General features: G+C 44.6%; 1 long non-coding RNA gene across 1 annotated transcript in view; it reads left to right on the top strand.

The window, feature by feature from the left end:
- Positions 1–7417, top strand: part of LOC148139723 (uncharacterized) — a 28089-nt gene extending 20672 nt beyond the window's left edge. The window contains exon 4 of the long non-coding RNA XR_015753666.1: positions 6677–7417. This is a non-coding gene — a long non-coding RNA (uncharacterized LOC148139723). The remainder of the gene's footprint in view (positions 1–6676) is intronic.
- Positions 7418–12935: the final 5518 nt, after the last annotated feature.

The following is a 12935-nucleotide window of genomic DNA, read 5'->3' as shown; positions in this document are numbered from 1 at the left end:
CTGCAGGAAAAACAGTGTATTCATCCTCTCCCTGTAGCTCAAATCCCCCAACCCTGGCAAAATGCTTGTAATTCTTTTCTGAACCGTTTCAAGTTTCACAATATTGTTTTGATAGGAAGGAGACCAGAATTGCACGCAGTATTCCAAGCGTGACCTAACCAATGTCCTGTACAGCCGCAATATGACCTCCCAACTCCTATACTCAGGGCTCTGGCCAATAAAGGGAAGCTCACTAAATACCCTCTTCGCTATCCTATCTACCTGCGATTCTGCTTTCAAGGAGCTATGATCCTGCACTCCAAGGTCTCTTTGTTCAGCAGCACTCCCGAGGGCCTTACCATTAAGGGTATACACCCTGCTAATATTTGCTTTTCCAAAATGCAGCACCTCACATTTATCTAAATTAAACTCCATCTGCTAGTCCTCAGCACATTCAACCATCTGATCAAGATCCTGTTGTAATCTGAGGTAATCCTCTTCACTGTCCACTACACCTCCAATTTTGGTGTCATCTTACTAACATTAATTCCTATATTCAAATCCAAATCATTTATATAAGTTATGAAAATTAGTGAATCCTGCGCCGATCCTTTGTGACACCTCACTGGTCACAGGTCTCCAATCTGAATAGCAACCTTCCATCACCACACTCTGTCTTCTACCTTTAAACAAGTTTTGTATCCAAATGGCTACTTCTCTCTGTATTTCATGAGATCTAACCTTGCTAACCAGTCTCCCATGGGGAACCTTGTTGAACACCTTACTGACAACCATGTAGATCATTTCCACCGCTTTGCCCTCATCAATCCTCTTTGTTGTTACTTCAAAAAAATTGACCCAAGTTCATGAGACGTGATTTCTCACACACAAAGCCGTTATTAATATCCAGGACTTAACTCTGTCCATTGGGGTCTGTGTCACCCAGTTATGGGTGTTAATGTTCTGGATAAAGTTCACGTCCACCAGCTTTGTGTTAGTGACTGTGTTGAGTCTTGTTAATAACACCAATGCCGGTGAGTTCCTTTTGAAAGGCAGTCCCTATGTCCCTAAACCCCTCCCACCTGCTCTGTCTCCTCCATCCCCACCGTAGACAGTAAGTGGGAGGAGCTCATGGAGTTTCCATGTGAGTGAGATTGAGAACATCTTTCCTTCTTTCCATTACCCCATCAAGAAATGGTGGTAGTGTCCTTACCTGTGGACCAAGAGGATCGGGTTCAGGGTTTGGTAACAGCGGCTTTGAAGAGGCAGATTAGAAAACGTGCCCAAGCCACCAGGCCATACGGTCTCCCAGCTGTCCCTGCCTGAACCTCTAACTAGAACCTTCCTGTAGTTTCTCTCCTGTCAGACTCTCCCATTGCTCAGTTTGTCCAGGATCCCCTCCTGCTGCTGCACTGCTCCTGTCCCTCACTGACCTGTCCATCCCCCAGTGTCCTCCACATTCATTCATTGTTGACAATCTCCAGCCCTGCCCCCTCCACCCTATTGGGCAGCAGCTGCTGTCAGTCACCCAGGCTCCTGTGTGATCTGGAGCATGTGCTGTAGAAGGGGAGACCAGTGCACGGGCGTGGTGCTGGCCAATTGTTGACGTATGTGCAGGGCGGGTCAGTGCCAGGAGGGAGGCTGTGGGTGTGTGGGGTTAATCTGTCATTGGCAGTTTCCTCCCTCTGAAAGCAGGACCCAGGGGAATGGCCCCTCCCCTGGTATCCTGACGAATGGTCAAAGTATCAATGGGGAAGCATTTTGCAGAAAGTTATCAGAACTCTTGTGAAGATTCAGGAATGTTATGGAGAGGGACAGGGGTCGGCCTGTAATTAGAGTTCTAATCTGTTTCATTTTAGTTCAACCAGATATGATTTGGCCAGTGTGTGCAGGATGGTTCTCATCAGAGTTCGGAGTGGGGGAAATGAGTAAGAGGTTCCAGATTGGGGGGAAAAATCAATGTGGGTCTGACCAGGAAGGACACCCTGGGAGGTGGGGGGAGGATTCACCAACACCTGGGAGACTCTGAGTCAGACTCATTGATTTGATTAGATTTCCTACAGTGTGGAAACAGGCCCTTTGGCCCAACCAGTCCACACTGACCCTCCAAAGAGCAACACACCCAGACCCATTTCCCTCTGACTAAAGCACCTAACACTATGGGTAATTTACCGTGGCTAATTCACCTGACCTGCACTGTCACTCTTCGGATTGTGGGAGGAAACCGGAGCGTCCGGAGGAAACCCACGCAGACACGGAGAGAATGAGCCCAAGGCTGGAATCGAATCTGGGACCCTCGTGCTGTGAGGCAGCAGCGCTAACTACTGTGCCATCGTGCTGCCCTTTTTATTGGTTCTTAGTCTGCAGACAGGAGCTAGGAAACTGAATTCAAAGAGAGGAGAGAGTGTTAGAACTGGGTGTGAAGGGAAGGAGTGAGGAGATTGGTTTGGATTTCAGTTCATAGAAGAGAGCAATTGTGAGACTGAGATTTAAAGCTTGGGGGGAAACAAAGAAACTGCAATTTAATACTATAATTGTCTTATGAATTTCCATTCTTGTGTTAACGGTGGTGACCTGTTTTCTCTATTGTAGGGTTCTGAAAGGGTGGATTTGTGGATGAGAAATTCAAATTGAACTTTCTTTTCCGTTTTGATGGTTACTTGATCAGTGCCGATCTGAATATCATTGGCCTTTTCATGTGGAAGGAAAGGTGTGTATTCTGTCCGTGGGCGAATATTTCAAATGTCAGTGTGTCTGGAAACATTACTGAGACACAGCCAAGCCCATGTCAGCGTGGTGACTGTGGAGAGAGAGTTCATTTGTTTTTAAAAATCTGAAAAAAATGGCACATTTCCCAGGAACAATTAAGCTACAGATTTGTTTTGTATGAGGACAAGTTGTAAATTAATTATGCAACCAGAAAGACACAAGGATACCTGCAGCATTGAAAATACTAGGAAAACGGGATTGTTGTAAAGGAGTTAATTATCGATCATGGCTTGTAATCCATTGGCGTTGTCACGTCCGTTCCAATGCCGTGGGGAAACACTGGAAATGTGATGAATCCAGGGTAGGTTTCAGTTATTAAACTGTAAAAAGTTGCAGAAGAAATTTACAAGGATGATGCCAGGTCTCAGGGGTCTGTGTTAGAGGGAGAGGTTGGACAAGTGAAGTTTTTTTTTGTTTAGAGCAGTGGAAACAGAGGGGGGATGTTTCCTGGAAGTGTATAAGATCATGAGAGACTTGGGTAAGGTGAATGCACTCAGTCTTTTTTTCAGGAAATTAAGGACTGGAGGGCATCAGTTTATGGTTAGAGGATAAATTATGAAAGGGAACCTGAGGGGCAACTGTTTTACACAGAGGGTGGTATGTATATGGACTGAGCTGCCAGTGGAAGTGGTTGAGGTGGGTACATTAACAACTTGTAAAAGATATTTGGACAAATACATGGATCGCAAAGGGTCAGAAGCAGATGGGCCAAATGCAGGGAAATGGGGTTAGCGTGGATGGACATTCTGATCGGCATGGGCCAGTTTGGGCCAAAGGGCCTGTATCTGCTGTAGGACTCTGACTCCAAATATATTTACTATTTCTCCCGCTATCTCTGGTAGTACCCTGGGATGTATTCCATCAGAGCAAAGAGACTTGTCCACCTTTAGATCCATTACCTTGCCCAGCTCTAACTCTCTCGTGATAACAGTTATTTCTAGGTCCTCACCTTCCTCAGTCTCCTTGTCAATTACTGGCATGTTCTTCGTATCCACCACTGTGAGGACTGACTGTTTGTGTACTCATATTCCTAAATCCTGCTGAATAGGAATAACTAGGTACAGAACTCTGAGAGGTCTTCTTTGAGTCTTTATTGATGAGACATGGCATTTACCTGGATAGTGTACATGCAGAACACCTCCAGGCAGCACCAGGTAACTCCCCGCCTGTCCGATGTGCCACTCCCATTCTTATACCTTTGTGGTTTTGAATGGACGCTGTCTCTCAGTATTATCTCCATGGCAATGGCAGTTAAAAAGTAGAGTTCAGCTCAGCACTTTGTGGTTAAACCACATACCCTCCCCCACGCCCCTGTGGCTCAGTCAGTTATCTGACAGGCACTTCAGTTTCAGTGGGGCTGTCTGTCAGGATTCTGATGTGGAAGAGCCGGTGTTGGAGCGGGGTGGGTAAAGTTAAAAACCACACATCACCAGGTTATAGTACAACAGGTTTATTTGGAAGTACAAGCTTTTGGAGTGTGCTGTGATTTTTGACTTGATCAGGATTATCTCTATGGTAACAGTTAAGTGCTTCAACAATTACAGAGGCCATATGTTCCCTACACAATAGGTTCCCCTCTCACAGTGTAAACTGCTATTCTGGCCCTGGGGATAGCTACTGATCACTTTTCTCCCCAATCCCATCTAGCTCTCTGTTGATCTTTAAAGTTTTTCTAATCTCCTAGTTTCTCCTTGGTCTTTGCCAATTTGTATGCTTTCAATTTCAATTTGATAGACTCCCTTATTTCCTTAGCCACCCATGGCAGATTACACCATTTCCGACAGTCCTCCCTTTTCACTGATATATACTTTTTCTGAACAGTTTGAAAAATTCTTTGATATTCCTCCACTGTCTGTCAACTGTCCCACCCTAAACTCTGCTTCCAGTCTACATTAGCCAACTCCTGCCTCATCCTATTGTAGTCTCCTTTGTTTAAGCACAGGATCTTGGGATTGGATTTAATCTTCCCGCTTTCCAACTGTATTCTAAATTCAACCAGACTTATCACAAGTCTTTTCATCAGATTACAAGGTGAGGCTATGTTACCTCGGTGTTTTGGTTTTCATTGTCAGAGACCTTGGCTTTGTCATAAAGTACAGGATAGATATTCTCAACAAAGTATTCTGGACGGTGTGAATAGTACGACACAGTCTAAAACCATAAATCACTGTCTCCCCTCAGTTTACATGATTTGGAGATGCCGGTGTTGGACTGGAGTGTATAAATTTTAAAATCTCAACACCAGGTTATAGTCCTTCAGGTTTAATTAGAAACACACTATCTTTCGGAGCGTTGCTCCTTCGTCATGATCCAATTAAACCTGTTGGACTATAACCTGTTGTGTGATTTTTAACTCCCTTCAGTTTAAAATTGCAAAATTATTATCTCCTACATGCTTCCGCACTAAGTTTGGAACGCTAATCCACCTGACTATCCTGCATTTTCCGAAAATCTTCTTTGGTGAAGGTGGTGAGTTTTGGATTCAGCTTTCCAGTTATTACTGTAAGAAGATAAGCATTGGGCACAGGAGAGGCAATGCAGCCCTTTAAACCATCTCCACCATTTAATACCATGATTATTAAGCTCACCTCGGTGTCAGCTGGATTTTCCCGCCTGCTCTCTCTCACCCTTCAACTCATTGCAAATTAAACATCTGTATCTCTGCATTAAATTTGCTCATTGTCCTGGCGTCCACCGCATTTTGAATAGGGAATTCCCACAGATTCACAGCACGTTGAGGTAAGTACATTCTTCTTCATGAGAATAGAATAGAATCCCTATAGTGGTCCACATCAACCCAAAAATGACCATCCTATTCAGACTCACCCATTCCCTGTATTTCCCATGGTTAATGGCTTAACCTGCACACGCATGGACACTGTGGGAATGTAGCATAGCCAATCCACCTAACCAGCACATCTTTGGACTGTGGGATGAAACTGGAGCACCCAGAGGAAACCCGCACAGACATGGGGAGAACGTGTAAACTCCACACAGTCGCCTAAGGCTGGAATCAAATCCAGGTCCCTGACGCTGTGAGTCAGCAATGCTAACAATTGAGCCACCTCTGCTTAAAACCTGCTCCTCCTATTAACCATCCCACGCCCCAGTTGGCTGAAACTATATTCCTTACATCAGAAAATCAGGTTGTGGAAGCAGATGTCTCAGTAAAACTCAGTGACAGTCCATATGTTCTGTGTGTCTGAATGGGGATCCTATGCACAACACCCTCCAGTCCACACTTTTCATTCACTTTCCAGAGACAGGGCTCCAGTGGCTTCATGGGGACTACAACTCCCACAATCCCTGAGGCAAGGACCACACATGTGCGGGGAAACCCAGCATTGTGCATGTACAGATTGTGGGCGGGTATTGGAGATGTGCTTTGGGTTAGTATAATTTGCGGAAAGTTTTTCACACTGTGATTGGCTGGAGGAGGAATGCATCTGCTTATAGTATTGATCAGTTGGAGTGTCAAAGTGCCACCACACCAATGTAGGACCACCCTCCATCCCCAATTCATTGTAATGCTGGGAATCAACTAATGGGGAACTAAGAAGGATGTGACCCATTCTCCCAGACTGAAGGTTCCTCTTCTGTCCAGGATCTGTCACCTCCCTGTCTGTTTCCTTTTGTTTCATTCTGCTGTTACATTATTGACTTGCAGCAACTGAAGGGAAAGGAAGTGAACCCAGAAAGGGTGCAGAGTCTAACCAGTGACGGGAAGTGGTGGAATGGATCTATTTATCAGCAACTCCATGAGAATGTGGAGGGTGTACATTTGGGGGTAGCAGAGTCAGAATGGTGGGAGAGAGTAAGTGGGCTGGAGGGTTACAGCTTTGAGGGAAGAAAAGAAAAAAGATATTCCAGAGAAAGTAGAGAAACAGTCTATTCTGAATTTCTAATATGTGCATATTTCTTTATACAGGGTGCTAGATGGTGAAGATTTGCAGACTGAAATCTCAAAGTCGTGTGCAGATCGTGATTAAGTTAACCAACATTTGAAGAACCAAAGATAGAGAATCACTCGGCCAAAATCCTGCAACACTCTCCCTCCCAGCATTGTCGGTCTATCTGCACCAAATGGACTGTGAATGGTACAAGACAGCAGCCTACTACCACCTTCCCAAGGGTAACTAGAGATGAGGAATAAATGCTGGCTGAGCCAGTGATGCCCATATCCTAGAAATGGTTTCTATCTCGAGTTGCTGAACCCCGGTTGATGTTACTGCAGGATAATGAGGGACGCTGAGTGCATCCTCCAGGAGGCAGCACCATCACATTACCCCTGCCTGCACCCACACAGTAACACAGCAACGTCACTGGAACAAAAGGCAGTGAAACCAATGGAGGACTTAGATATAGTTCTTCGAGGTAAAGCCATGAAAGGGGATTGGAACACAGCAGGAACAGGAGACTGAGCTGGATGGTCAGCTGTTTCCCATTGAATGGTGGCGCAGGATTGAAAGGCTGAATGGTCTCCTCCTGCTATCTCCCAGGTATGTATATAGTCATGGAGCCCGGGTAGGAAGAAGTGGGCAGGGATTCTCCAGGAGATTGTACTTCCACAACAGTTTTCAGTGAGGGATGGTATGTAAATTTTGGTTTTAAAATGTTGTAAAAGTTTTTTTGCACAGCAAATAAAATTAAAGAAAATAAATTGATCTGTCAGAATATAACAGTTTTAAAACTTTTAATCTTTTGTAAAACAAAATCCTGTCTTCTCCCGGACACCATCACTTTCCAGTTACTCAAACTCCAGGGAAATATTCCCTCCCTGTCTGAACCTTTGGTTTGATTTAACTGCTTTTCAGTTCTCATTCTGTGAGCTGTGAAGCTGTATTTATTCCCCATTTCTCCTACCCAGAAGTGTTATCACACATAGCTGAGCAACCTTCCCACCATCAAAAATCATCATTACATCATTTTTCTTTTTGTTAACATATAATCACCAGCAATAAACCATTTGTGTAACCAATTGAATATTTATAAACAAAGCCAATCATGGGCAAAGCAAACCATTACAAGTGACAGACTGGGAAGGAAATAAATCAAAGTAGATTTGGAGGGGGGAGGGGGAAGCGGTGGAGATAAAGCACTGTATCCCCTGTGGTGCCCACCTCTATCTAAAGGCATCGAAAGTATTGATACACACCACATGCTCCTTCTCCAAGGACAGCCTGCTTTATTCTCAATCATAGAATAGAATCCCAACAGTGTGGAAGGAGACCATTGGCCCATCAAATCCCACCGACGACCTGAAGAACATGTCAGCCAGTGCACTCCATCCCTGCAATACTGCATTTATCATGGCTGATCTACCTAGTCTGTACATTCCTGGACACTGTGGGCAATTTAGCACGACTGATCGACCTAATCTGCACATCTTTGGATTGTGGGAGGAAACCAGAGCACCTGGATGGGACCCACACTATCATGGGGAGAATGAGAGAACTACACACTGGCCGTTGACCAAGGCTGGGCTCCAACCTTGTAACTGATGCTGTGAAGCAGCCATGCTACAATCACAATTTAAATTAAAACAGACGATCCCTGCTCGTTGTCACATGGCTTTTTGAGGAGCCTTGTGCCCAGAGAGACACTCTGAGGTTCAGAAAGTGGCAATATAAATTCAGTCAACTCCAGCCCAGTTAATGTGATTAACAACAACAACATCAATACTCCAACAGTGTCATCATGGACAAGGAGAAAGTGAGGTCTGCAGATGCTGGAGATCAAAGTTGAAACTTTATTGCTGGAACAGCACAGCAGGTCAGGCAGCATCCAGGGAACAGGAGATTCGACGTTTCGGGCACAGGCCCTTCCTCAGGAATGATTCCTGAGGAAGGGCCTGTGCCCGAAACGTCGAATCTCCTGTTCCCTGGATGCTGCCTGACCTGCTGTGCTGTTCCAGCAATAAAGTTTCATCATGGACAAGGTCCAGTCCTGACTCTGATGGACAGTAACATCAGAATCAGAGTCCTGCAGTGATGTGTGAACTCTACCCCACACGGAGCAGGTGGGTGATCACTTCCCTGTGACTACTCACTGGGCTCTCAGTCATGTTGAAGACTCAGCAAATCCCTTGTCACACAGAGAGGGAAACAGCTCCTACCCAATCAGCAGGCGGGATAAATCACTGAGTGAGTGGTGAGGCACCTGAGATTGAATCTGCCTCACTTCACAATCAGGGATGTGGGAAAACACTCGGGCACTGATCTGTCCATCTGATTGTTATCACAGACAGATAGACATAAATCAATATGCACATTTAGATAGCACCTTTGATATACAGGGGCAATGAAACATGCTTCCAACCCAATGATTTCAACCTCAACTCTCTGAAAACATGGGCACAAAGCTTCATGCTTGTACCAGGTGCCTCTCAGCCTCCCACTTTTATTGAGAAAAGAGATTTAAGCTGTTTAGCCATTCATGGTGATTGTAACCTCTGTGTCCTTTTTTTTAGATTAGATTACTTACAGTGTGGAAACAGGCCCTTCGGCCCAACAAGTCACACCGCTCCGCCGAAGCGCAACCCACCCATACCCCTAACCTAACACTACGGGCAATTTAGCATGGCCAATTCACATGGCCTGCACATCTTTGTGACTGTGGGAGGAAACCGGAGCACCCGGAGGAAACCCACGTAGACAACGTGCAAACTCCACACAGTCGCCTGAGGCGGGAATTGAACCCAGGGTTCTGGCACTGTGAGGCAGCAGTGCTAACCACTGTGCCACCGTGCCACCCTTGTGAGATGCATGACTGAATCTTATTTTCATGTTCCCTGTGAGCAACACCAGCAGCAGAAACAGGTCCTGACCTGTGAGGGGTTTTGGTTGGAGATTTTGTATTTACAAATTCATTCTCACCTTCATATACAGTGTGAAATTGCTGTACAACAGAAGGGAAGGAGTAAGTGAGCACGCACAGAAACATCAAGGCAGCATGTGTACCTGAGTTGAATGAACCTGGCATGAGGAAAACGTGATGACAATCATAACTAGTTAGATACACAGAATCCCATTGGTGCAGAAAGAGGCTATTTGACCCATCGAGTCTGCAATTACCTGCTCTCCCACCCTACCCCCATAACCCCACATTTATCATGGCTAACCCAACCCGCCGAACCTGCACACCTGAGGCCATGTTAACATGGTCAATCCAGTAAAGCTGCACATTTGTGGGTGATTCACAGATTACATCTAAATGCTCGGAATTGTGGATGAAGGCTCACAAATACTTGACTCTTACACAAATGCTCTGCTTTTCAAAATAAAATCTGGGGGAAACTGCAGCCAGAAAGATTTCCAATTATCTCTGGAGGAAGAGAATTCAAAACTCATGCCACTGACCCAAGGGGCACAGTGAAGTCACAGAGGTCTGGGAACCACCAGAAATGTAACATGATGTGAGCAAGGTGGGGGTGAGACAAGTACAAAAAGACAGCCTGTCACACAGGGGAAGGCAGGAGAGATTAAACAGCAGAAATGGTCGTCCCTCAAGCCACGGGGAACGGAGTTCGAGCTGGGAAAGTTACCAGTAAACAAGGTGTGCAGCTGTCAAAGAAATACATTGAAAAAATATATTATAACAACATAGAGGGCGGAGTATACAGTCTGAAATAGTTGCTCTCATCGGTGAGTACAGAACGTTGTAATGACTAAGTAGTTATATTACAAGAAACACATACAGGATGGGCCAAGTGACCTCGAAATGTGCTGCAAATCTCTGATATTTTTTTCCGACATTTGGAGTTCACGTTTGATGATGTTAATAAATTTTCAAATTGGACTGGAGTTTAATATTCTGGAGAGACGTCAAATAAATCACATTGATCCCATTCTGCAGAACTTAGTCCATAGCCCTGCATGTTCCAGCATTTTAATTACATCCATGTCCTGCTGGTGGGACAGGACATACAGGGATGGTGATGGTGGTGTCTGGGACATTGTAAGGTATGATTCTGCGCGTATGACTATGTAAGGCCGTTGCTTGAGCAGTCTGTGTTCCAGCTCACCCAATACGATGCAGGCAGAATGAGAAACTAGTTGCAGCTCCTCTGCTCACCAGTTCCTTTCTGCTTTTAAAAAAATTTTTTCTCTTTCACTCTCCCCCTTGCAGCCTCTGACACAAATGTCTCAACATTGAATTATATCAGGATAACCCTGTATCCCATGCCTCATTACTTTCTGAATAAGACTACCATGGGGAACCTTATTAAACACATTGCTAAAATCCATACACACCACTTCCGCTGCTCTGTCCTCACCAATGTGTTTGTCACTTCCTCAAATAATGCAGTAAGGTTTGTGAGGCATAATCTGACGCTCACAAAGCCGTGCTGACCATCTCTAATCAATCTATGCTTTTCCAAATAATCATAAATCGTGTCTCTCTGAATCCTCTCCAATAATTTACTCACAACTGATGTAAATCTGACTCATCGATGATTCATAGGATTATCTTGATTGCCTTTCTTGAATAAGGGAATAACATTTGCCACTCTCCAATCATCTGGTATGACTCAAGTGGACAGTGAGGATACAAAGATTTTCGCCAAAACACAGTAATCCCTTCCCTCGTTTCACATAACACTCTTAGTTATATCCTTTCTGGCCGAGGAGATTATCTATCCCCGTGATTTTTCAATATGGTCAGCATGTCCTCCTTCATAATCTGTACCGTTGGGCTTGTCTTCACCTGAACCGATCTGGTACCAATGTTCTAGTGAAGAGGATAAACAGGGTGGTCAGTAGGACTTTAAACTTCTGGGTTGGGGGGGAAGGGAAAGTGAAAGCGACCGGAAAGTGAAAGCGACCGGGAGTATGGAGTTAAATGGAAAGATAAGCAGCAGGATAGCTTGTGTGCAAGTGGATTTAAGCTTGAGGCAGACTAGGAATGCAGCAAAAATGAAGGATAACTTAGGACATCTTATGACTTCCAATATCTCTCATGATAAGAAAGTTAGCATTAAGGCACTTTACCCGAATGCTCGTAGCATTCATAACAAAGTAGATGAACTAACGGCACAGATCATCGTGAAAGATTACGATGTGGTAGGCATCACAGAGACATGGTTGCAGGGGTTTCAGGACTGGCAGTTAAACATCCAAGGATTTACAACTTATCGAAAAGACAGGGAGGTGGGCAGATGGGGCGGGTTTGCCTTGTTAGTTAAGAACAAAATTAAATCTATGGCACTGAATGACATAGGGTCGGATGATGTGGAGTCTGTGTGGATGGAATTGAGGAACCACAAAGCCAATAAAACCATAATGGGAGTTATGTACAGACCTCCTAACAGTGGTCAGGACCAGGGGCACAACATGTGCCGGGAAATAGAGAAGGCATGTCAGAAAGGCAAGGTCACAGTGATCATGGGGGACATCAATTTGCAGGTGGACTGGGGAAATAATGTTGCCAGTTGATCCAAAGAAAGGGAATTCATGGAATGCTTACAGGATGGCTTTTTGGAACAGCTTGTCATGGAGCCCAAAAGGGAGCAGGCTATCTTGGACCTAGTGATATGTAATGAACCAGACTTTATAAAAAATCTTAAAGTAAGGGAACACTTAGGAAGCTGCGATCATAATATGGTAGAGTTCAGTCTGCAGTTTGAAAGAGAGAAGGGAAAATCAGATGTAATGGTGTTACAGTTAAATAAAGGTAATTATGAGGGCATGAGAGAGGAACTGACGAAAATAGACTGGAAGCAGAGCCTCGTGGGGGAGACAGTAGAGCTCCAGAAAATGGCTGGAGTTTGTAGGTATTATTGATGACACTGTACAGAGGTTCATCCCCAAGAAAAGGAATATTATCCGAGTAGGGATTAGACAGCCATGGCTGACAAAGGAAGTCCGGAAATGTATCAAAGAAAAAGAGAGAGCCGACAAAGTGGCCAAGAGCACTGGGAAATCAGAAGGTTGGGAAGGCTACAAAAACAAACAGAGGATAACAAAGAGAGAAATAAGGAAGGAGAAGATCAAATATGAAGGTAGGCTAGCCAGTAAGATTAGAAATGATAGTAAAAGTTTATTTGAATACATAAGAAGCAAACAACAGGCAAAATTAAACATTGGGCCACTTCAAACTGCTGCTGGAAGCCTAGTGATAGGAGTTAACGAAATAGCTGGAGAAATTAATAAGTACTTTGCATCAGTCTTCACAATGGAAGACATGAA

The sequence above is a fragment of the Chiloscyllium plagiosum genome, unplaced genomic scaffold (genome assembly GCF_037043375.1).
Source record: "Chiloscyllium plagiosum isolate Xiang-an unplaced genomic scaffold, Cpla_swu_hap1 HiC_scaffold_38, whole genome shotgun sequence".
Taxonomy (NCBI): Eukaryota; Metazoa; Chordata; class Chondrichthyes; order Orectolobiformes; family Hemiscylliidae; genus Chiloscyllium; species Chiloscyllium plagiosum.
This window is presented reverse-complemented; position numbering and strand designations above follow the sequence as displayed.